The sequence below is a fragment of the Solanum pennellii genome, chromosome 7, assembly GCF_001406875.1.
Source record: "Solanum pennellii chromosome 7, SPENNV200".
Lineage (NCBI taxonomy): Eukaryota > Viridiplantae > Streptophyta > Magnoliopsida > Solanales > Solanaceae > Solanum > Solanum pennellii.
The window spans coordinates 16,039,329-16,063,152 of record NC_028643.1 but is presented as its reverse complement, the minus strand read 5'-3'; positions in this window follow the sequence as shown (position 1 = coordinate 16,063,152).

The window sequence follows — 23,824 nt, the reverse complement described above, 5'->3', positions numbered from 1 at the left end:
TTTTCGTGCACATATCTATTTTGTGCTTGCGTTTGTCAACAAAGTGGTATCACACCATTGGGTTTTTGTTGAGATCTATTTGAATGATGGAGTCAAACATGAGTAAGATGGGGTATTTTAATGGTAGTAATTATCATACTTGGAAAGGAAAGATTAAATATCTTCTATTTGTCAAGAAAATTCATCTACCTATGTTTGCTTCTAATAAACCCGAATCTATGAATGAGGATGATTGGGAATTTGAACATTTACAAGTTTGTGGCTATATCAGACAACGGGTTGAAGATAAATGTAAGAAATCACATTGTGAATAAGACACATACCAAAAGTTTGTGGGACAAGCTTGAGACACTATATGCTTCCAACTGACAACAATATATTGTTTCCTTTGAAAAATTGATGAACGTGTGGTATAAGGAGGGCACTCCTATTTCTGATCATATTAATGATTTTTAGGGTGTTGTTGACTAGTTGTCCGCAATGGATGTAAAATTCGATCAAAATTCAAGGACTATCGATTCTTAATACTCTGCTGAATCGTTTGAAACTCTTCAAATTTCTTTGATTAATTCTGCACCTAGTGGTGTTGTCACAATGGAAGATGGTAAGAGTGTTGTTTCGAATGATGAGATGAGAAGAAGATCTCAAGACTCATCATCTTCTACTTTACACTCCGCCGTTTTAGTTACTGAAGACCGGGGAGGAAGCAAGTTTAGAGCTCATAATGAAAGATATAAAAGTAGAGAAAAGACAAAGTCTAGATTCAAGAATGTTACACCTTACTATTGCAAGGAGAATTGGCATTAGAAAACTCCTTGAAAGACTCCTCAACTAAATGGTTTAGCAGAAAGGATGAACAAAACACTTCTTGAGAGGGTTAGATGTATATTTTCAGATGCTAAGCTGCCAGATTCTTTTTGGGCAGAAGCACTTAACACTGATGCCTATGTTATCAATTAATCTCCTACTGTTGTTTGATTGGTTATGTCCCAAAAAAGTTTGGTCTGGTAAGGATGTTTCTTATGATCATCTTAAATTTTTTGGGTGTAAAGCCTTTGTGCATGTTCTTATGGATGAGAGGTCAAAGTTGGATGTTAAAACTAGGCAATGTATTTTTGTTGGTTATGGTCAAGATGGATTTGGCTATCATTTCTTTGATCCAGTTGAGAAGAAACTTCTTAGAAACCGATGTTGTGTTCTTTGAAGACAAAACACTTGAAGATCTTGAGAAAGTTGAGAAATTTAATTCTCAGAACTATGAGAGCTTAATTAATGTTGATCTAGTTCCGTTGACTATTCCACAAGGTGAAAATCTTCAAATTTATATTGAAGATGGTGATCATATTCAGAATGACCATGATGCCGTTGATGCTTCAGTGCAAGACAATGTAGTTGGTGAAGAACCAATTATTATTGATGCTTTTGAGAGTTCAGTTAGAAGATCTACTAGAGACAAAATAGCTTCTACTCTTAATTGACGGGGGAGAACCAGAGAGTCTTGATCATGCCATGGAATATGAAGAAAAACAAATGTGATTTGATGATATGGAGGATGAAATGAAATCTCTACATTATAATCATATCTTTGATTTGGTTGTGTTACCTAGAGATCGAAAAGCTTTGAAGAATAACTATGTTTTTAGGGTGAAACATGAAGATGGTAACCCAGTTCAACGGTACAAAACTAGATTAGTTGTTAAGGGCTTTAACCAGAAAAAGGGAATTTGTTTTGATGAGATATTTTCTCAAGTTGTGAAGATGTCATCCATTTGTTGTTCTAGGCCTTGCTGCAAGTCTGGACTTGGAGGTTGAATAAATGGATGTTAAACCTACTTTTCTCCATGGTAACTTGGGTGAAGAAATTTTTATGGAGAAGCAGGAAGGCTTTGAATTCAAGGGAAAAGAGAACAACGTTTGAAAATTGAAGAAGAGCTTGTATGGCTTAAACAAGCTCACGCGCAATGGTACAGGAAGTTTGTCTCTTTTATGAATCAACAAGTCTTCAAGAAGAATTCTTCTGATCATTGTGTTTTTGTGCGAAAATTTTCTGATGATGACTTTATTATCGTTTTGCTTAATGTTTATGATATGCTTTTTGTTGGTCAGAATGCTTGAAGAATTAGAGAGTTGAAGCAAGAATTGAATAAGTCTTTTGCTACAAAACACTTTGTACCAGCAAAGCAGATTCTTGGTATGCTGATTGTCTGTGATAGAGATGTCAAGAAATTGTGGTTGTCACAAGAGAAGTACATTCAGAAAGTACTTCGCAGATTTAACATGGAAAAAGCTAAGGTTGTCAGTACACCTTCAGTTATGAACTTCAAATTTAGTACTAGACATTCTCCTTCCAGTGATGGTGAGAAGGAAGATATGAAGCAAGTTCCTTGTGCTTCAGTTGTTGGTAGTTTGTTATATGCAATGGTGTGTACAAGACCTGATATTGTTCAAGTTGTTAGTATTGTTAGACATTTTCTTTCTAACCCGGGAAGAGAGCATTGGAATGCTCTAAAATGGATTATGAGATATCTTTGCGGCACTTCTAGTCTGAGTTTGTGTTTTGGGATAGGGAAATCTATTTTTTGTGGTTATACTGATTCAAACATGGATGGTGATGTTGATACTCGTACTATTAAGTCTACTTTATTACTTTTGCAGGGGGAGCTGTGTCTTGGTAATTTAGATTGCAAAAATGTGTTGTTTTATCTACTATAGAGGCTGAGCTTATTGTAGATGTTGAAGCTTGCAGAGAATGGATCTGGATGAAGAGATTCTTGGGGGAACATGGGATGCTCAAGAGAGGTATGTGCTTTATTGCGAAAGTCAAAGTGCTATTCATCTCGGAAATAATTCTACATTTCAAGGTCCGTCTAAACACATTGATGTGATTTCTCATTGGATTTGAGATGTGTTGGATTCTAGGTTGCCTGAACTTGAGAAAATCCATACCAATGATAATGGTTCTGACATGATGACTAAAACATTGCCAAGAGGTAAGTTTGAAGAATGTTGCATGATTGCCGGGATGGCAGTTTCCTCCACATAGTCGGGAGGGGGAGAATTGTTGGGTTTGGGCCTTTTTCCCTTACTATGTGGATGAATAAAAGCACAAAGTTTTGGGTCTTCCATCCTTTTTCTTTGTGGATAAAATTAACATAAATTTGACTAGCCCACTTTTGCCCATAAGCCCAATATTATGGTGCATATGTAAGACTTTATTTTAGGTCTTATTTGAATAGAATCATAAGACTATTGAGAGCAGCCAATATAGAGAGGAAAGTGAGAAAGTGCAGATTTTCGCACAAGCCGTAGCACCCATTTTCAAATTCCCGCTTTGTTTCTTGTCCGATTGAGCTAATTTTTTGATAGAGTGTTCCTTACAACTTAATATTTGATTTAGAACTGATAGAGGGTGTTTTAGAGTCCTGTAGCTCCAGGTTTTATCTCCTGAACAGTAGCTGTGATTTGGGTATTTTAGCTCCTTTTGTATCTCTAGTTTTTGGTGCTATCTTGTAGTTGTGTTGCTCATTGTTTGATACTTTGTTGGTGACCTTTTTTGAGGAAACTTTTGTAATACTTGTTGATTATAGTGGAGATTCGGTCATTGTGGTTTTTACTCATTACACCGAAGAGATTTTCCACGTTAAATTTGGTGTCACTTGTGCTAATTTAGTTTTCTTGCTTGGTTGGTTAGTTTGCTGGCCAAACTATTTTATTCTTGAAATATTTTGCCTTCTTTTGGTTCAAATAGAAGGATAAATTTTAACTTGGATTTCTTTCGCTATCGCCTTTGTCGTGCATATATTTATTTTGTGCTTGCCTTTTCCAACAAAGTGGTATCACTGCATATGGTTGTTGTTGATATCTATTTGAATGATGGAGTCAAATATGAGCAAGATGGTTTGTTTTAATGGTAGTAATCATCATATTGGAAAGGCAAGATGAAATATCTTGTATTTGTTTAGAAAATGCATCTACCTGTGTTTGCTTCTACTAAACCCAAATCTATGAATGATGAGGATTGGGAATTAGAGAATTTACAGATTTGTGGATATATCAGAAACGGGTTGAAGATAATGTAAGAAATCACATTGTGAGTGAGACACATGCCAAAAGTTTGTGGGACAAGCTTGAGATACTATATGCTTCGAAGAGTGGCAACAATAAATTGTTTCTTTTGAAACAATTGACGAACATAAGGTATAAAGAGGGCACTCTTATTCCTGATCATATTAATGATTTTTAGGGTGTTCTTGACCAGCTGTCTAGAATGGGTGTAAAACTCGATGAAGAAATTCAAGGACTATGGATTCTTAATACTCTGCCAGACTCTTTTGAAACCCTTTGAGTTTCTTTGACTAATTCTTCTCCCAGTGGTATTGTGACTATAGAGTATGTTAAGAGTTGTGTTTTGAACGAAGAGATGAGAAGAAGATCTCAACGCTCATCATCTTCTACTTCACACTCCGACGTTATGTTTTAGTTATTAAAGACAGGGGATAAGCAAGTTTAGAGGTCAGAATGATAGAGATAAAAGTAGAGCAAAGTAAAAGTCTAGATTCAAGAATGTTACATGTGACTATTGCCACAAGAATGGGCATATCAACAATTTTGTTTGGACTACAAGAGATATATGACACAACAAAAGAAGGAAGGTGATAATGAAAATCGTGTTGCGGTTGTTGCTAACGATGACCTTCTTGTTTCTTGTGATAAAAATGTCGTTAATCATGTTCATGATGAGTCCAGCGGGTTGGTGGATTCTTGTGCTATTTTCATGTCACGCCCAGGAAGGAACTATTTTCTTCTTATAGTTCAGGTAATTTGGGATGCTGAATATGGGCAATAATCATTAGGTTGAGGTTCTTGGCATTGGGACTGTTTGTTTGGAAACTAATAATGGCTCCGAACTAGTTCTCAATAATATCAAGCATGCTCCAGATGTTCTCTTGAATTTAATTTTTGTTGGATACCTTGGTGATGAGGGTTATGTTAATACCCTTTGTGTTGGAAAGTGGAAGATAACAAGAGGTTCGATGGTGGTAGCCCGTGGTGACAAGTTGTCTAATTTGTATATTTTTCAGTGCTCCATTCTAAGAGGCAGGCTCAGTAAATGTGGTGGAGAATGATACTTCATCATTATTATGGCATAGAAGACTGAGTCATATCATCTAGAAGGGGATGGATAATTTGGATAAGAAAAATTTGCTTTCCAGAGTGAAGCAAGCAAAGTTGAACATGTGTGTTGGTACATCCACCTTGAAAAAAGCTTGATTTGCTGGAGTTGGTACATTCTGATTTATGGGGTCCTTTTAAGGTAAAGTCTTATGGTGGTGCACTTTATTTTGTGACTTTTATTGATGATCATTCGCGCAAACTCTGGGTATTCTCTTTGAAGTCCAAGGATCAGGTTCTTGATGTTTTCAAGCATTATCAGGCTTTGGTTGAGAGACAAATAGGGAAGAAATTGAAATACATCTGTTCTAATAATGGTGGTGATTATACTGGTCCTTTCAACAGGCATTGCAGAGAGCAGAGTATTAGGCATCAGAAAACTCCTTTGAAGACTCCTCAGCTAAATGGTTTAGCGGAAAGGATGAACATAAATCTTGTTGAGAGGGTTATATGTATGCTTTTAGATACTAAGATACCAAATTATTTTTGGGCAGAATCACTTAACATTGCTGCCTATGTTATAAATTGATCTCCTGAAAAAAAAAAAAAAAAAAAAAATTGATCTCCTGCTGTTGCTTTGAATGGTGATATCCCTGAAAGAGTTTGGTCTGGTAAGAATGTTTCTTATGATCATCTTAAAGTTTTTGGGCATAAAGCCTTTGTGCATGTTCCTAAGGATAAGAGGTCAAAGTTGGATGTTAAAACTAGGCAACGTATTTTTGTTGGTTATGGTCAAGATGAATCTGGCTGTTATTTCTTTGATCCAGTTGAGAGGAAACTTGTTAGAAGTCGTGATGGTGTGTTCTTTGAAGACCAAACACTTGAAGATCTTGACAAAGCTGAGAAAGTTGATTCTCAGACCAACGAGAACTTAGTTAATGTTTATCTAGTTCGTTTGACTATTCCATCAGGTCAAATTCTTCAAATTGATATTGAAGATGGTGATCATATTTAGAATGACCAGTATGTCGTTGATGCTCCTGTGCAAGACGATGTAGTTGGTGAGGAACCAACTATTATTGATGCACATGAGAGTTCACTTAGAAGATCTACTGGAGAGAAAATAGCTTCATCTCATTATTCTCACAATGAGTATGTACTCTTGACTGATGGGGGAGAACCAGAGAGTCTTGATGAGGCCATGGAATGTGAAGAAAAAGAAATGTGGTTTGATTATATGGAGGATGATATGAAATCTCTACATGATAATCATACCTTTGATTTGGTTGTGTTACCTAAAGAATGAAAAACTTTGAAGAACAAGTGGGTTTATGGGGTGAAACATGAAGATTCTAACTCGGTTCCACAGCAAAGCTGTATTAGTTGTTAAGGGCTTTAACCAAAAAAGGAGAATTGATTTTGATGAGATATTCTCTCCAGTTGTGAAGATGCCATCCATCTGTGTTGTTCTAAGCTTGGCTGCAACTCTGGACTTGGAGGTTGAACAAATGGATGTTAAACCTGCTTTTTTCCATGGTGACTTGGATGAAGAAATTTATATGGAGCAGCCAGAAGTCTTTGAAGTCAAGGGAAAGGAGAATTATGTTTGCAAATTGAAAAAGAGATTGTATGGCTTAAAACAAGATCCCAGGCAATGGTAAGGAAGTTTGTCTCTTTTATGAATTAGAAAGTCTTCAAGAAGACTTCTTCAGACCATTGTGCTTTTGTGCAAAAATTCTCTGATGAAGAATTTATTATCGTTTTGCTTTATGTTGATAACATGCTTGTTGTTGGTCATAATGCTTGCAGGATTAAAGAGTTAAAGCAAGAATTGAATAGGTTTTTTGCTATGAAAGACTTGGGACCAATAAAGCAGATTCTTGGCATGCAGATTGTCCGTGATAAAGATGCCAAGAAATTGTGGTTGTCACAAGAGAAGTAAATTCAGAAAGTACTTCGCATATTTAACATGGACAAAGCTAAGGTTGTCTGTACACCTTTACCTATGCACTTCGAATTGAGTACTAGACATTGTCCTTCCGGTGATGGTAAGAAGGAAGATATGAAGCAAGTTTCTAATGCTTCAGCTATTTGTAGATTGATGTATGCAATGGTGTGTACAAGACCTGATATTGCTCATGTTGTTGGTATTGTTAGCCGTTTTCTTTCTAACCCGGGAAGAGAGCATTGGAATGATCTAAAATTGATTCTGAGATATCTTTGTGGCACTTCTACTTTGAGTTTGTGTTTTGTGATAGGGAAATATATTCTTTGTGGTTATACTTATTCAAAGATGGCTTGTGATGTTAATACTCGTAATTCTACTTAAGGCTACTTGATTACTTTTGCAGGGGGAGCTGTGTCTTGGAAATATAGATTGCAAAAATGTGTTGCTTTATACTATAGGGGCTGAGCTTATTGTAGATTTCGAAGCTTGCAGAGAATTGATCTGGAGGAAGAGATTCTTGGGGGAACTTGTTTGTGCTCAAGATAGGTATGTGTTTTATTGAGACAGTCAAAGTGCTATTCATCTTGGCATGAATTCTACATTTCATGGTCGGTCTAAACACATTGATGTGAGGTATCGTTGGATTCGAGATGTATTGGATTCTAAGTTGCTTGAACTTTAGAAAATCCATACAAATGATAATGTTTCCGACTTGATGACTAAAACTTTGCCAAGAAGGAAGTTTGAAGAATGTTGCATGATTTCCGGGATGGAGGTTTCCTCCACATTGTCGGTTTCCGGGATGGATGTTTCCTCCGCATTGTCAGTAGAAGGAGAATTTTTAGGTTTGGGCCTTTTTCTCTTCCTATGTGGATTAATAAAAGTACAAGGTTTTGGGTCTTCCATCCTTTCCTTTGTGGATAAAATTAGCCCAAATTTGACCAGCCCACTTTTGCCCATAAGCCCAATATTATGGTGCATATGTAAGACTTTATTTTAGGTCTTATTTGAAGAGAATCGTAAGAGTTTTGAGAGCAGTCAATATAGATAAAAAAGTGAGAAAGTGCAGAGTTTCGCAAAACTCATAACAACCATGTTCAAATCGCGATTCCAGCTTTGTTTCTTGTCTAATTGAGCTGATTTTTGGACAACGTGTTCCTTTCAAATTAATCTTCGATTGTGAACTGAGAGAGGGTGTTTTGGAGTCCTATAAATGCATATTTTAGCTCGTGAACAGTAGCTGCAATTTGGGTATTTTAGCTCCTTTTGGTTCTCTGTTTTTGGTGCTATCTTATAGTTGTGTTGCTCATTCTTTGACACTTTGTTGGTGACCATTTTGGAGGACACTTTTCTAACTCGTGTTGATTATAGTAGAGCTTTGGTCATTGTGGTTTTTACTCTTCACACTGAAGAGGTTTTCCACGTTAAATATGTCGTCTCTTGTATTTATTTATTTTTCTTGCTTGGTTTGTTAGTTTGCTGTCCAAACTATTTTATTCTTGCATTATTTTGCCTTCTCTTTGTTCGAATAGAAGGTAAATTTTTGAATTGGTTTTCTTTCGCTATCGCCTCTGTCGTGCACATATCTGTTTTGTTCATGCCTTTCCCAAAACTTACGGCATATCTTGTAAAATATTATGATATAAAAATATTCAAAAGAAAGGCTAGAGTTCATTGCGCATAATCAGGTGACAAGGGAAAGATTCAGCACATTAAACTCACATTAAATTTAGGAAAGTTTTCAAGTGATGAATGAGTGCAAACAATTTTAATGTGTGTCCCAATGTAATTTATATGTATATTAATTCATACCGGCACAAGATATCAATCATATTGTTTGAAGAATCCTAAAAATTGTTGGAGCAAAGTCTCGTTAACAAAAACATTATATGTTTGATAAAACGAATGTTAATAGAATAATTTCACAGAGAAATTGATGTCTTGCTCCACATTTCAACAAAGAAGGATATTAATATCCATATGCAACCTTTCCTCCATATTCTCTTATTTTGAAATCTCATCCAGATACTGCTGCAGCCATACTACATCAAGTTCGACTTCCACGGCAGTAGAGACAAAAGATTTCATCTGTTTGATTGATGATAACCAACATAACCAGCTTTTAGCCTCTTTACAATGTCACAAACTAGGTCAAGAAGGGAATCTCTCGAAGGCAATGATTTGTATTTACAATTGATTTCAATGTCACCATACTTGGAAAAAACGCAGTCAATATGGAGCACTGCTAACTTCTACTTTATAGCCATATCAACTTATAAAAATCCAAATTTGAACAATAAAAAACATTGAATTTGCTATTTCAGTTGTAGAAACTCAATATTATTGCATATGACCCTGAGCAATACTGTTGTGGATTTGCACTTGACTAGACATACAGTTGGTTAAAACATCTTTGTAATTTGTTAAGAGAGCATCAGACAAAGGTGCTGTGTCGGGTTAAATCTTGAAGCTACCGAGTATAGGCATAACATTCTATATCTGGTTTAGAGAGTCCCAGGGCAATAGCATCGGCCCTGAAGATAAGTAAATTATTAGAAATGATTACTCCAATTATATTAGATCCCATATTGATATATGAAGCTAGCGGTCTAAGAAAATAGTTTACGCCTAATAGGCTCCAAATGAGTGTTTATATCAAATCTAGAGCATACTGAACTCAGTAAAGTAAAAGAGAAGAAATCTAGTTAACTTTCAGTTTTGCATGCCTCGGCATAAAAGGTTGATAAGTATAATTTTCTCCACCGTTTGGTCCTGCGTTGACTCCTTGTCACAATTCCGTTCTAAATAGATAGATTTCATTTCTTTATAGCTTCTTCTCCTTAATATAATAGTAGGATGTTTTATCGTCATTGGTGTAAAAGAATCAACCCTTCATCTATATTATGGAAATTCCTTTGGTACTCAAAATAACAAATCAACCCTACAAAGACAATTAAGGAAACCTTAAGCTGATGAAAGCTTTAATCTTCAGTAAAAAAGACAAACTTGGAGAAGGCCAATCCATCCATCTTCCTCAGCATGTCTAAGCTTAAATATCTAAGTAGAGCCATTCACTGGAAAATCCTGTAATGGTAATTTCAGTGGTAAAGTTCCTACAGAACATTGTGATAACAAGTAACAGGGCATATACTAAAAGCAGTAAGACCCCGCACCTTTACTCAATAGCTTCAAACTTCACAAAGAGTGTGTTTTGTATGGACGAAATCATTTTCTGGAGAACTCTAATTTTCCCATGTGTAGTTGGTCAAAATATTTTGGAAAACATTTTGTCTAGACTTTTCTAATGAAATTAGAGTAAACAAGTTCCATAAGTGATATTTCAAGTTCATTGTATCCTACCCACCCACCAAACATCCCCAATCCCCACCCCATTAATCATTCAACCCATGAACCCCCTATTCCGTTCCTCATCCTACCACATAGTGTTTTGCTAGATTATATATAAATACTCTTGAAATAATATTATTTTTTCTTACTAGAAACACACTTATTTTCAAATAAAATATTGTATAGAAAAACATTTCCCATGTACCAAACACACCCTAAGTGTAGAAACGTGAAATGATTTAACATTAAGAACATAAAACAAGAACTTGATAGAGAAATATTTCCCAACAACATCTTCAATATTACAAGGTCCAGATAGCAACTTTTGATATATCTAGTGATCAAATCAAAGACAACGGGTTCAGCTACAGAAGGATAACAGTTAAGGACAACTAAAGCACATATGCGAACCTAAGAGGAAGCTTGACCTTTGACAAATGTGAGAATACAGGAGAAGCAGGTAATGCAGCTACTAATACAAATAATCCCGTCAAAGTAACTAAATAATCACATTATCTACATAAGTAACACAACAAATACAATTGTATGTATCAACAGGCAATCCTCATGAGTAACCTTCTCATTCTTTAAATGTTAAGAAAAATATTAGCAACATGAAAATATTCAACTCTGTTAGGCGTCGTCATATTGAAGTGAGTCATGGTATCTTGAACCATAGAAATGCATTGTCATAGTACATATTCATAAGGAGAGAGAACGATTTAGAGTGTAGCTAATATGAAGATGAATAGATAATGAGAGCTTCTTGAGGTATCGAATGATGAAATCCAAGACAATGGGTTCAGTAATTAAATTATACCAAAGCACATATACAAGCCTAAGAGGATGTTGCACATAAAATAGTTTTTGCCTCATTGATATAACCTTTTTGTAGCATAGACAATCGTGATGAATTTGACAACATCTCTTTAGTATCTTCTTCTTCTTGATGCCAACAACTTACTTCATTAAATAAAATTAAAAAAAGGTGACCTTTAACAAACTAAGAGAACCAGTCACCACGTAAATAGTAGCATCCACGTACAATATGCCCAAAGCCCTGTGCCAGAGTCCAATATCATATAGTTGACAAGTATTGTTGGACGGATGAGTAGCATATATCTTCTTTCTTGGGTTTTGCTAGCCTGATAGCTAGTCTCACGTAACTTTTTTTGATGGTCAATGATGTTATTGTGGGTTTTGGGCTATACAATTAGTATTTGAGTGATGAATTAATAGATTGATTGTGAATGTCGCGGATTATTGTTCTATTGTCATGGATTATAAAAACACAAATAATAAATGTGCACAAGCAATTTATCTATAACGTTAAGCAATAAACATGTATGTGTTCAAGGAATCGTAAATATTGTTGGAGAAGAGGATTTTCAACAAAAACTTTATGTGTTAGTATAAAGAATGTTAATGAACTCATTTTACTGAGAAATCAATGTCTTGCTCCACAATTGCATAAATAAATCTATCCACATCTACACGGACAGACTTACTTGTATACATCATTCCAGAAATCAAATTTAAAAAGTTGATCTAATACATGTTATAAATTTACTTGTCAATAGTGTTCAAGAAAAGTAGAAAGGATAAAACAGCTCTACAAAAGCTCATTTAACCTACTTAGTCAATACTGTGTTTGATCCTAAACCTCCTTTATGTCCTTCATAACTTTTTCACGCACTATTTCAAGCACTATGATAGACCTTTCCACTTGTCTTGCCTCTTGCAAGTGAGTTGTTCCTTTGTAGCGAAGACCTTCCTATTCCTTTCTAATATGTCCTTTTCAGCTGCTATAGACACTAGCATGGTAGCCTTTCTCAACTCCGTCAAATACGATAACTTATTCTCCATATATCCTTCTTTTAAAATCTCATCCAGATACTACTGCAGCCAAGTTACATCAAGCTTGACCTTCGCTGCAGCAGAAACCAAAATTCTCATATCGTTGATGGAAGTAGATCCAATGTCAACGATTTTCAGACTCCTTACAACATCAGAAACTATATAAAGAAGGGACACTCTGAAATCTAATGATTTATAGTGACAGTTGACTGCAATGTCACCATACTTGGCAAAATTGGAAGTGAGTATGGGACCACTACTCACTTTTACTTTATAGCCATTCTCATCAACTATGACTCCTTTATTTTCGTGCACTCCTTTTGGAGTTAAATTATGTTGCATGGTCCGACCAAAAATAAAGCTTCGTTTATCTCGAATTACATTCATTACAATGCAAAGGGGGTCTAAATGCGATATAAATAACTTACATTTTTGGAGGAGTCGGATAATCAGTTGCTTCCCCCTGCCAAATTTTCGAGCATAGACAACTGTTACGAAATCTATACTAAGATTATGTTTTGAAATTTCTATCACTTCACCATGCATGCTTTCTAGGCTTACTTTCTTATTTAAACTTCTGTTGTAGTTTGCCATTCACAATAACCCATTGAACACTTTGAGACCAAAATTGTTGTCGCGCAAGGTGAAAAAGAATAAGTTAAAAGGATATAACAAGACAAATTATTATAAATTAATGCCTCGGAGATATCACATTTAGAATCAGCTTCAGCATCCAACAAGGTTGAAGAAAAATAAGGGGTAAAACAAACACTTTACTTTTATTGACATATTATTCCAAAACAAATACATTCATTCACTTCACTAAGAACATACAGAAAGTAGGCTAACATTAATAACTGAAAGCCAGATCAAAATAATGATAACAGATGTTTACCTCTTCTTGTGATAAAGAGTACTTGCTTTTACGCTGTTTTTTACAGGCTTTGGGAACTTGATATCTTTGGTGTTTAAGACAGAACCCAGTGCCTGCAGAGAAAGTCCAAATTAAGAGGTAAATTAAATACTTTAATTGAGTCATCATAAACATTCAAAATGAGAACATTCACATCGATAATAAATAAGAAATGTCACATGGAAATCCTAATATATGATAAAACCTAAGTTGAAGCAAAAGAAAGAAACGTATGCCATGTTCCTTCCGAATAAACATAATACTAGAAGGATCATGTTGACTGATACTTAATCCCTAGTTATATGCAATGACATGTTCATAATAGTATATATCACAATCTAGGCCCAACTTTTAGGTTAGATAAAAACATTTACCATTAGGTGCGCTAAGGGGTTCCCTACTCCTCCAAAAAATATCAGATTTTGGCACAATGAGCCCTTTAGGGAGTTATACATTAGGGTGAATGCATGAATCGTCAAAACTCAAAACAGCAACCTCAGGACACTACTACTCTTTCATTGTCTTTTGCTTCCCTTATATCCAGTTTTGCGGTCTCTTCCTTTGTCCTCCACTCTCTTTCCTGATCTTTTTAGTGATCGAGATTGTAACCATTAGCATCATCCTTAATTGTAACGGGACTTTGGAAAGTGGTTTTTTGAGGTAAGGGTTGAGCGATGGAGGTACTTTGGGCATTTTGGGGGATTATGTAGTTTTGCGTGAAAGTTTGGGGTTGGTATGTTGATTTTGGTGATGGAGGGAAATGTGGGGGTTTTATGTATTTTTGTTTTGAGAGGATGGACCGGTTTGGTGGTTGGAATTTTAAGAGGGAGGTGACACATGTGGATTCATATTTTGAGGAGGGGGTGGGGTTCTGTAGGAGGCAGATGCACATTGGGGATTTGGGGTGGTTAGGTCGACGATTGTGGGATTATGAGCAGGAGTGAAAGGTGAGTTTTGAGCTTGTTCCACGTTTGAATGATGAAAGCGAGGTGGGGCCTTCCATCTGTTGGAGCATTGACAGTAAAACTCAGAGAAGGAAGATCTTTCCTTCGCTGCATCTCAACCCTCTACTCGGCAATTTGCTGCATCAGCTGCATGATTAGTTCATTCTGATCGGCGATGGCGGGTTGAGACACCACACTGTCAGTAAGGCTGGTTTCTTCGTTGTTATCACTGATTCTTGATTTTTCCTTATGTGAACCTTGGATAGGAAATGAATCTTTAGGGCCTTTAGCTCTTGCGAAATATGGATGATCATCCAGTATGTCAACACAAACAAGTTTTGAGTACCTTTAGTAGAAAAACAACTCAAAGGTATATTTCTTAGTTTAAGTTCATGATAAATAAGGCAAGATATCACATAGAAAGCAGGTAAACCGTAAGAGTTGCTTCGTTTGAGGACATATTAACCCATGAGTAAGGGGAACTAATTTTGGACAAGCCAGAATTTGCTTGTTTTTCATTCAAGACTTTTTTTATAAAAGGTTAAATTGTGTTGAGCTAAGGACCTTTTGATGTGTGTCTCTGCGTCTATTGATCTGAACTCAACATTTCTTTTGTAGAATAAAAGGGAAAAATAAAATTTCAAAGGATAGGGACCAAGTCTTGAAAGGCTGCCTACGTATCTTTTAAGGAGATTTTAGGCCCTACATAGTTCGAGTACAAAAGGAAATTCTTTTTTTCATTTATTGATTTTTGACGATTACAAGGAAAGTGAAAGACAGATAAAAAATCTTCTAAAAGATAAAGAGTGACTTCAACCAATCCATTCTTCTCCATAGTACTGTTTCATTATTCACGGAGAACAAATTCAACTTGAATCTTTTCCATGTTGACGATTATTTCATGTCGTGGAAAAATCATCCAATGATATGGTCACTAGTGTAATGGTAGGGGCAACTTTTTCGAACTTCGATTCCAAGGAGATATAATTCTTCCACTGCCTTATAAAGAGGGACCAAGACCCCCTTTCGAACAAGTTGTATGTTGACATCGAACATTGTTTTCTTGAAAGGTGTGAAAGAGAAGTAGTAAAACACAGTCTTCTGATTGACTAGTATGTTGAGCTCTTGTTCGTCACAGCAAGGATAACGTTGAAAACCAACATATACCTGATTCTATCAGTCTTGATCAGGTTGAGGACTGTGGTCTTAAACTCCACACACTCTTCTATTGTGTCCTCCTTCAGGTTTTGATTATACACACAGGTCTTATGGACGTCTCTAAATCAAACATGCGAAGTGGTTTTTCTACTGGTTTTATAATACATTCAGCCTGAAAACGCTCATAAATGAGAGCACACAAAATGACTTGTAATCCTACATGATACACTTGTAGATATGCCTCGAGGGTGATTATCTTGTCCCGCTCTGCCAAACGTCCTTGGAAAGGAGGTTTATAGACAATCTCTTCCTTAAATTCTTCTTCAGCACCTTCCAGTCTTTAGGGGCAGGGACTGTGTCATCTAGGAGAGGGTATTTTCCATATAGCCTCTGTATGGCAGTCACCTCTTCATCCATGATAGCGCGTCTTACCTTTCAAGATGTCAACTCCTCATCTAGTGCCGCACTTGCGGCTTCAACCATTGTGGTGTCAATCGAAACTTCTAATCTCTTTTCTCTAGTCTATTGGATCTCTTGTTTAAGTAATGCACTTTCCTTTACAACTCCTCTCTACTCGGTTCCATCGTGGTATTCTTAGTTTTTTCCTTAGCTGCAATTTTACTTTTTCAAAGGTGATAGAATAATGTTTTAGGATTTGGGTAGTAGGAATTAGTTTTTTTGTTGAAAAAATCAAGACTCAGAAATTTGGTCGAACAATTTATAATAGTGACTTGTATAGTTTTTTTCAGAAATAGTTGAAAATTCATGGTATTCGTACCTGTTTTTTGCCATGCTTTCTTTCCAACTAATCCACCCAACCCAGTCCTTGTGAATAGTCTTGGAGGAAGGTATCTTATCGCACTCGTTATAGTCGAAGACGAAGTGGCTAGCATCTTCTATGACAAGAAGAATTTGTCTTCAGCCAAATTGCCGCATTACCCTACTAGGGTTGTAAGGTCATAGACTTTTATTGCCAAGAAGAATAAAAAAATTACACGTAACCCCCTGAACCGCTATTTTCTCTAACATAAAATCTTGAAATATCTATTGTACGTATCCTTTTTTAAAGTCGTAGAACACTTTCACCCACGCCTCCCTCGTTGTATGGATCGGGAATTTGTGAACGCTTAAACGAAACTCATAGTTATTGAGGGGACTCATCTAGCTTGGCTTGGACGAATTCTGTTCTAAGATTCGTCTGTTTTAATCAAGTGTTGTGACATCCACCACTGAAGCAAGATGTTTCACCCTTGGAAGAACGGAAATTTATTTTTTCATAAACCCAGAGATCGATAGATGTCGGATAGAATAATTGGGGCCAGAATGTAGTGTTTCCTAACTTGCCCGTAACCATCATAATCTGAGTATCATTCTCGTTTCCTCCATCTTGAGGAAATATCATCATTGCCAAGAGGCATGCGACAAACGCGAGAGACTGAGTTTGTCTACAGGTACTATAATTGAAAAACTCATTTGGAAAATTTCTGAAGTAACTATCGTGCCCCCACCGCTCAAATAACTTCACAAATGGTATACTTTAGGTGTCTAGCCAGTCTTCTTTTACTAGTGTAACATGTTTTTCAATTTTAATCTAGTTGGCTTATCTAGTAGCAAGATGTGATGATATGGATAGTTTTTCCTCTTACCACACATTCCGACGGAATCAAGACAATCTTTTATTTCCTCCAGGGTCAGTGTTATTTAGACATTGCCAAATCAAAAAACCATTATTTTGTCACCCCATAATCGAGTGATCACGTCGATGAATTCGGGACATACTTTAAAGTCCATTATTGACGGGATATATCCCAAGCGAATCAAGATATCTTTTTTTGACATGTTTTGAGGTTGCTCCACTATATACGAAGAAAGTCTGGTGTTTCGGTGCCCATTTTGAAACTCCAGAATTGTTTTGCCATCTTAATAAACATACAAAGATATTAGATGCCCCCCTCCCAAAAAAAATGCACAACAATTTTTCAAATAAGGAATACATCCTTCAAACACATCTAAGTATGAACATTCGTTCGAGTCCTAGTCCCTTTGGACTCAAGGTGGTCTCTCTAATAATCCGAACACGCCTTAGGTTTTGGGTCATCTTCAGGAAATGCACTAAATTTTGGAGATTTGACTTTACCCTAGTTTGACTATGAGTGGATTCTGTTTAGAGTGGTTAGGTGACCCGAGCGGACTACTTAGGCTGGGATAGTTAACGACCGTCTACTATCAAGTAGCCAACTACATTCGCCAGGGTGCCTTGAGAAAAATTTGGTTAACGAACAACTAAGAACGTGCATAATTATCCTTTAAGTGATAAACAAAAAGTTTGTCGTTTGATGGAATATGTTGTGCCATTAATGCAACAGTTTAATATATTCAATAAATAAGACAAATAAAAATTTAAACACATATACCCAAATAAGTTAATTTTACAGCTGAAACCATTCAATTCCCCAACAGAGTCGCCATTCTATTTTATTTAAAAATATTTTAAGACTTGATTTTAGAGTCGCCACTTAATTTTTGAGAAAAATCAAGAAAAAATGATTTTTTTCAACATATAGCAGGGAATCAATTAAAAATACTTAAAGGGGTTCGAGGTTCTTATTAATATTCTAGGAATGTTTTAAAAGAAACTAGCATATCCACTAATGTGGTTATCCGATAATTAATATATTTAGCTAATGTTTTAAAAGATAAGTATGCTTGACTAAAATACCTACTTTATTTTTAAAATTTTTATTCAAAATGGTTATCTTCTGGGAGTTGAATTTTGAAACCTTAAAATTAAATAAACATGTAAAACACATGATAACTAATAAACGAGACAGGGAAAGAAGATTTGGGCCCAAGCCGGGATCTGTCCACCTGGGATAGTGGAAAGAAGATTTGAGCCTTAAATCCACCTATCATATACTAATTAGATAATAATATATAAGTAAAAATAAAAGGGGCTTAGGCCCAAAGTAACAAAATACAACTTAAAAAAATAAAGGTGGACTTCTTGGCTCGACTTTTTCAACTCTCTAACCTATGACACTTCATCGTATATACTTAATATACACATAATCCTAAAACCCATTCTTCAGTTTTGACACAAAAAGATAAGATTGATCCTCCTTGGCTCAAAATGAAATGCACAGGGAAGATTTAAAGATTCAAATGGACTCACTCAAAAGTTCATGCAAGAAAACAAAAGATAGTAATTAGTAAGTGATTAAAGGAAAAGCTGATTTAAAAGTAATTATCAATCAAATTAAACAGACATTGGATTGAAGCAAATGTACGACTCATATACCATACCTTTACAATAAGAAGATGAGGAGATATAGTTTTTAACAAATTACTTTAAAGATCCAAACATTTGTGTCCTAATAGCATCCAAGTATAATAAGTCTTTACAGTAAGCTTAGCATAATTTGTATATACTAAACATGCATTAAGAAAAATACCAAAGAAAATATAAATGAACGCATATTTAGGCTTGGATGAACACAAATATTTAGAGAATCCAACTTAGAACACCCGCCTAACAACAAAAATAGGTACTTCAGGCCTAAACTAAGTCACAGTAAGCATCAAAAGAATATTTTTTGGTTTGTTTTTTAACAATGGCTACCAGACAGCGTAAGGGATGAAGACATGCCTCTCAAGGCTAGAATTGATATCACTAAATCCAAATTCGAACAAATACAATTAAGAGGAGGCTTAAACTCAAGAATTAGGCAATGAACAACAAGCACTAATTCGACATAAGTCAAAGTAATGAAATAAACAGTTCCTTTTTCTAAAATACAGTGCGTTTCAACTAAGAAAAGAATAAAAGACTATTATACTTTGTGCAATTGAAAGAGGTAGCAACAAACCTATATGATGCTAAAGAAGCTAAACATTTCAGACATGAATCAAAAAAACACATGACACTGAAATTATGACAAAACCTTGCACTATTTCTGGGCAAGAAAGGAAATGAACCTCATCATACTCAATTACTGCCAATCATAGATAAAAACTACACTAAATCAAACATGAATTCTAAAGTAAAACTAACTCATTGCTAATATTAACAGCAGACACTTTGAAAACCTCAAAATAAAGGATAGGGAATGTCATCTTTTAAGTCGGTTAAAAGCGGAGTTAAAGAGAAGAACACTTAATGTAAACGGCCAGTCAACCCGTGCTTCCATGGTCCACTAAAAGAGACAACGCTGCCAGAACTAGGAACAAAAATTAAAAGGATATGGCGATTCACAAAACAAAAGAGATATAGTGAAAGGGCTTATTCTTTACCTACTAATTCATTACATAATCAAACACTCAAACAAGATAAACAACACGATTTACTCACAATTTCGTAGATTAAACCTTACATTAAAAAGGGGCCGCAACAAATATCTTGAAATGAGTCATATAAGGCATGCTAACCAGTAAAAATAGCAAAATATAGTTTGAACAGCGGAGCAATGACGCTAATACAAAGCATAACACTAATTCAACATCAAAGTTGAATCATAGTAATCGATAAAGCACAAGTCATCACATTAATATATCACTACATCAACGTCTAACATCCAATCAATCATAATATAAGATTTTTCCGACATCAAAAATATTATTTTTTGATACAGAATAAGAGGCGAGGAGAATGCTATAAATGAGGAAGCGTAAGCTTTTTCTGGGCAGCGAACGGGATGAAATTAGATTTTGAAGACGATTCCACCATGGGAATTGAACTCTGATGACTTTTGGTAAGCAACGAACAAGAACAAGAAAGTAAAATCAATTTAGGATGTGTTTTCCATTGTCATTTGGAGCTAGTTTTTGTGAGTTTTCTCCCTTGGTAATTTATGACTAGACCTCTATTAACTTTCCAAATTCTCTTTTTTGCCTATCTTGTGAAGCTGCCTCTTAGTACCCCAAAAATAAAATACTAAGCGATCCTAAATAGATGAAGAAAAAGGGTTCATTTTTGGGTGAAACAGGTGAGAATTTGGATGGATTTTGAAAATCAAAACAAAATCCTCTCAAAAGGATAAGCTAAAAAGTTTGAATTAGTACGAAAATTCCCTAATTTCAACAGATTCGCAACGGATAAGCGATAAGGGTTCTTCGATCAAGCCTCAGGACAAGTAGAATTCCTAGATTTCACCACCTCGCACTGCTCTTCGTACAATATTCGTACTTGGAGGCAGAAGGAGGAAGAAGACATGTCAAAGTTGTTGCTTTTTGTCTATCTTCACGCTGGAATGGGACATCGTGTACTGTTCCATCTCGACGCCATGTTGAATTACTTTTTGTTGTTGAACTCCATTCAGAAAGCGAACGTTGTAGGATTATCGTTAGAAGCTACCAGATCTTCATGAGTAGAGAAAAAGGTTTGGGCGGGGTTGGGTAATAACTTTTTTAACATTTCGAAAATCCAAGATGAGTATTAAAGCCTAAAATAGGTGTCATGGGGTCTAAACACTGTTTTAAGACCCATTTTAATGAACATAGGTGATTTAGGAAGTTTAGGAACCAAAACGTCCAAGAACGTCCATGACGTTCGAAAACTAGTTTTAGAAGGTACTAGCGTGCCTAAGTATATTTGACGAGCTTTTAGAAGTTGGAAATATATGAAATTAGGTGGAAAGGTGTATAAAATGGGTTAAATATTATTTCAGGTCGAAAGGTCCTGGTAAAAATCCCCAAGAACCAGTCAAGAGCTCTTGAGGTGGACCCTAGCACGTAGGAGGAAGCACTGCCTGGGCAGTGTGCAACCACGAAAGGCAGTAGACGGCTCGTGTGTAGATCAACAGGGCTTCAATGCCAAGCGTTGTCCCACTGTTAGAAAAAAAGGTGAATCCCTCGCCTGCACAAGTCTCTGACCCAAATGACAAGTGTACAGGACGGAAGTGGGGGCAGTCGTCGACTCACAGACGTCCCGTCGATCGGGGTTCCGTCTGTGAGGGTCAATGTTTTCTGAACATTTTAAGTTAGTTTCATTTAATTAGTTAGGAGGCTATGTGATTAATTATGGTTTTAAGAGAGTCTAATTAAGTTTATTAAGCCACAATATAAAGACCCCAACCCTCATTAGTCTGAACACACCTCACAAAATAAACTCTCTTCCTTCTCTTTTCTTTTTCTCTCTATTTGGAAGACACCATTGAAGACAAGCTAGGGGGAGGTTTTGGGAGATTAAATGGGATGATTTCACCATTCAATGTTCACCAAACGTTGAGGTATGACTAATTCACCTTTGAGACTTTTTTCCTGAAAGGGATCCTTCAAAGTATTTTTAAAGGTTGGGTTTTCAAGTGGGTTTCATTCAATTACGAATTTAATGTTATGAACTGAGTTGTGTATGGTTTTTTTAGGATATATTGAATATATTAACATTTATCTTAACTTGATTATGATAATTTGTGACGGTTTGATCTAAATAGAAGAACATGATCCTTAACCTTTAACCCTAGGTTTGATCTTGATGTGAATTAGGTTGAATTTGATTCAATTGACTTGATTATTGGTTAAATAACTATTAGACGATTTTTTTACACTAATCATGAAAAAATTAGGATTATTTGTAGCCTTTCATACTAGTTCTTGAGAAGTAATCTAGGTTATGAGAATTGACCTAACTATCTTGTCTTACGATTTGATGTAGTATTGAATTATGGTGTAATGACTCTTCTAGCCTTGTTATCATGTTGATTTTTAAATTATGATGTGGAACATCTAAATTGGATTTAATTGAGGGTTTATGGTAAGGCCTAAATGATGAACTAAAAAGGAGACTTGGTGTCTTATGATCTCTATCTTTACTTCCAATTTTGATTAATTGTGGTTAAGTCATGAAGTTATATTGGAGTAAGCCTTGTGTTTGGATTGATAGGGTTGTATGATGTTGAATTTAAATGTCTTGTCTATGTTGTGAGTTTGATTAAGGTGTATGTGTTATAAGTATGGTGTGACTATCACTGTGCATTTCATTCTAATGTGCTAACCTATCTTATATGAATTGTAATGAAAGGAATTATACTCATACAATTCTTATTGAGCTATTGATAATGATTATTATACAAAGAGTAGACCCTATAACCGAAACTAAGCTATGATTGCTAATTAAAGGCTTAAAGACATTTCAAAAAGGGACTCTAGCTTAGCACCGAGTGAATAAGATTGAGAAATGTCCCTTCCCACATAGGGGAGGTAGGAGCACTAAAACACTCTTGAGATTGGTGACAACAATGCATGGAGAATAAACAGGGTCCCAACTATATCTCCTAGTTCTCGAACTATATGGACCTTATAGGAATACTAGCTAGTGGATCCCCGTAGTAGCTATGTTTTATGTTTTGGTCTTACCTTGGCAAGTAGTTCACCTTCCTTCGGTGTAGGGTTTTATGACACTGCATTCCACACTAGCTCATGTGGTCTATGTCGGTTAGAAAAAGATATTCCCAAAAGGTAAAATGAATTAAAGGATTGAACTCTAACTAGGATAACATAAGGGAACAAACTTAGTCTAGGTAGGGGTATGAGACTCTACCTAACCATTGCTTTAGTTGGCCTTGAGGGGAGTTTAGGAGGATATTCTTATGTATGTTTATGTTTATGATGATATATCATATGTATATGAAGGACATGCATATTGATGATACTATATGTTAGTTAGTTCACTTATGGATATGTGTTAGTTTATATTGGTAAAGTAAGATGAAATGTATATCTAAATGGCAGGTTATATGAAGTAGGGTGTTAGTCATGATTCTTGTTGGGTTACTTGATTGAGTAAGGTTATGGGGCTTTGCTTGGTCATTGGACTTGTTGACTTGATAGGGAGTAGTGGGTAATTGAGTTTCTTTGTTATAATGAAATGTACTCTTATTCATGCTTATTGTTTAATATGACTTGGATGTAGGGTTACTTTAATATGTATATACTTGCATACTGGAAATGTTTGATTGGACTAGACTTGATGTAGTGGTATGTGATGAGCCTGCGCATGACTTAATAAATGTGAAATATTGTTTGGTATGGTATTGTTGAATATGTATGGAGGTTTTAAAAAAAATGCATTACTTATGGAAATGTCCTTTCTCATAGCATGTTTTATAAATACATACGCATATGGTCTCATACTTAGTATAAGTGCTTACTAACCCCATTTCTTCCTTTTCCCCAAAATTTCTAGGTTTCGGTCGTTGAAGGCTCATTCGAGACGACTTCAAGAAGACTTGGATATTCTCTACCATCCAAGTGGGTAGGCCCTCACTTTTTGAGGGCGATGCCAATATCTTGCTTATGGAGTTGCTTTGTTTTTGTAAGACTCTTATGTTCATTCTACTTTCATTTGAGTATGATTTGTATAATCCTATATGTGGATTCTTTACATTGATGTAAGGCTTAGCCCAAATTGCTATGATCGTTTTAGATTGTATGAGATGAGACAATCTTTCAGACTATGTTCTATATTATGTATATATATATGTGCATTAAAATTAAAAGGATATGTAACCTTCATATACGAACGGTCTATGTATACGTGATATATATATA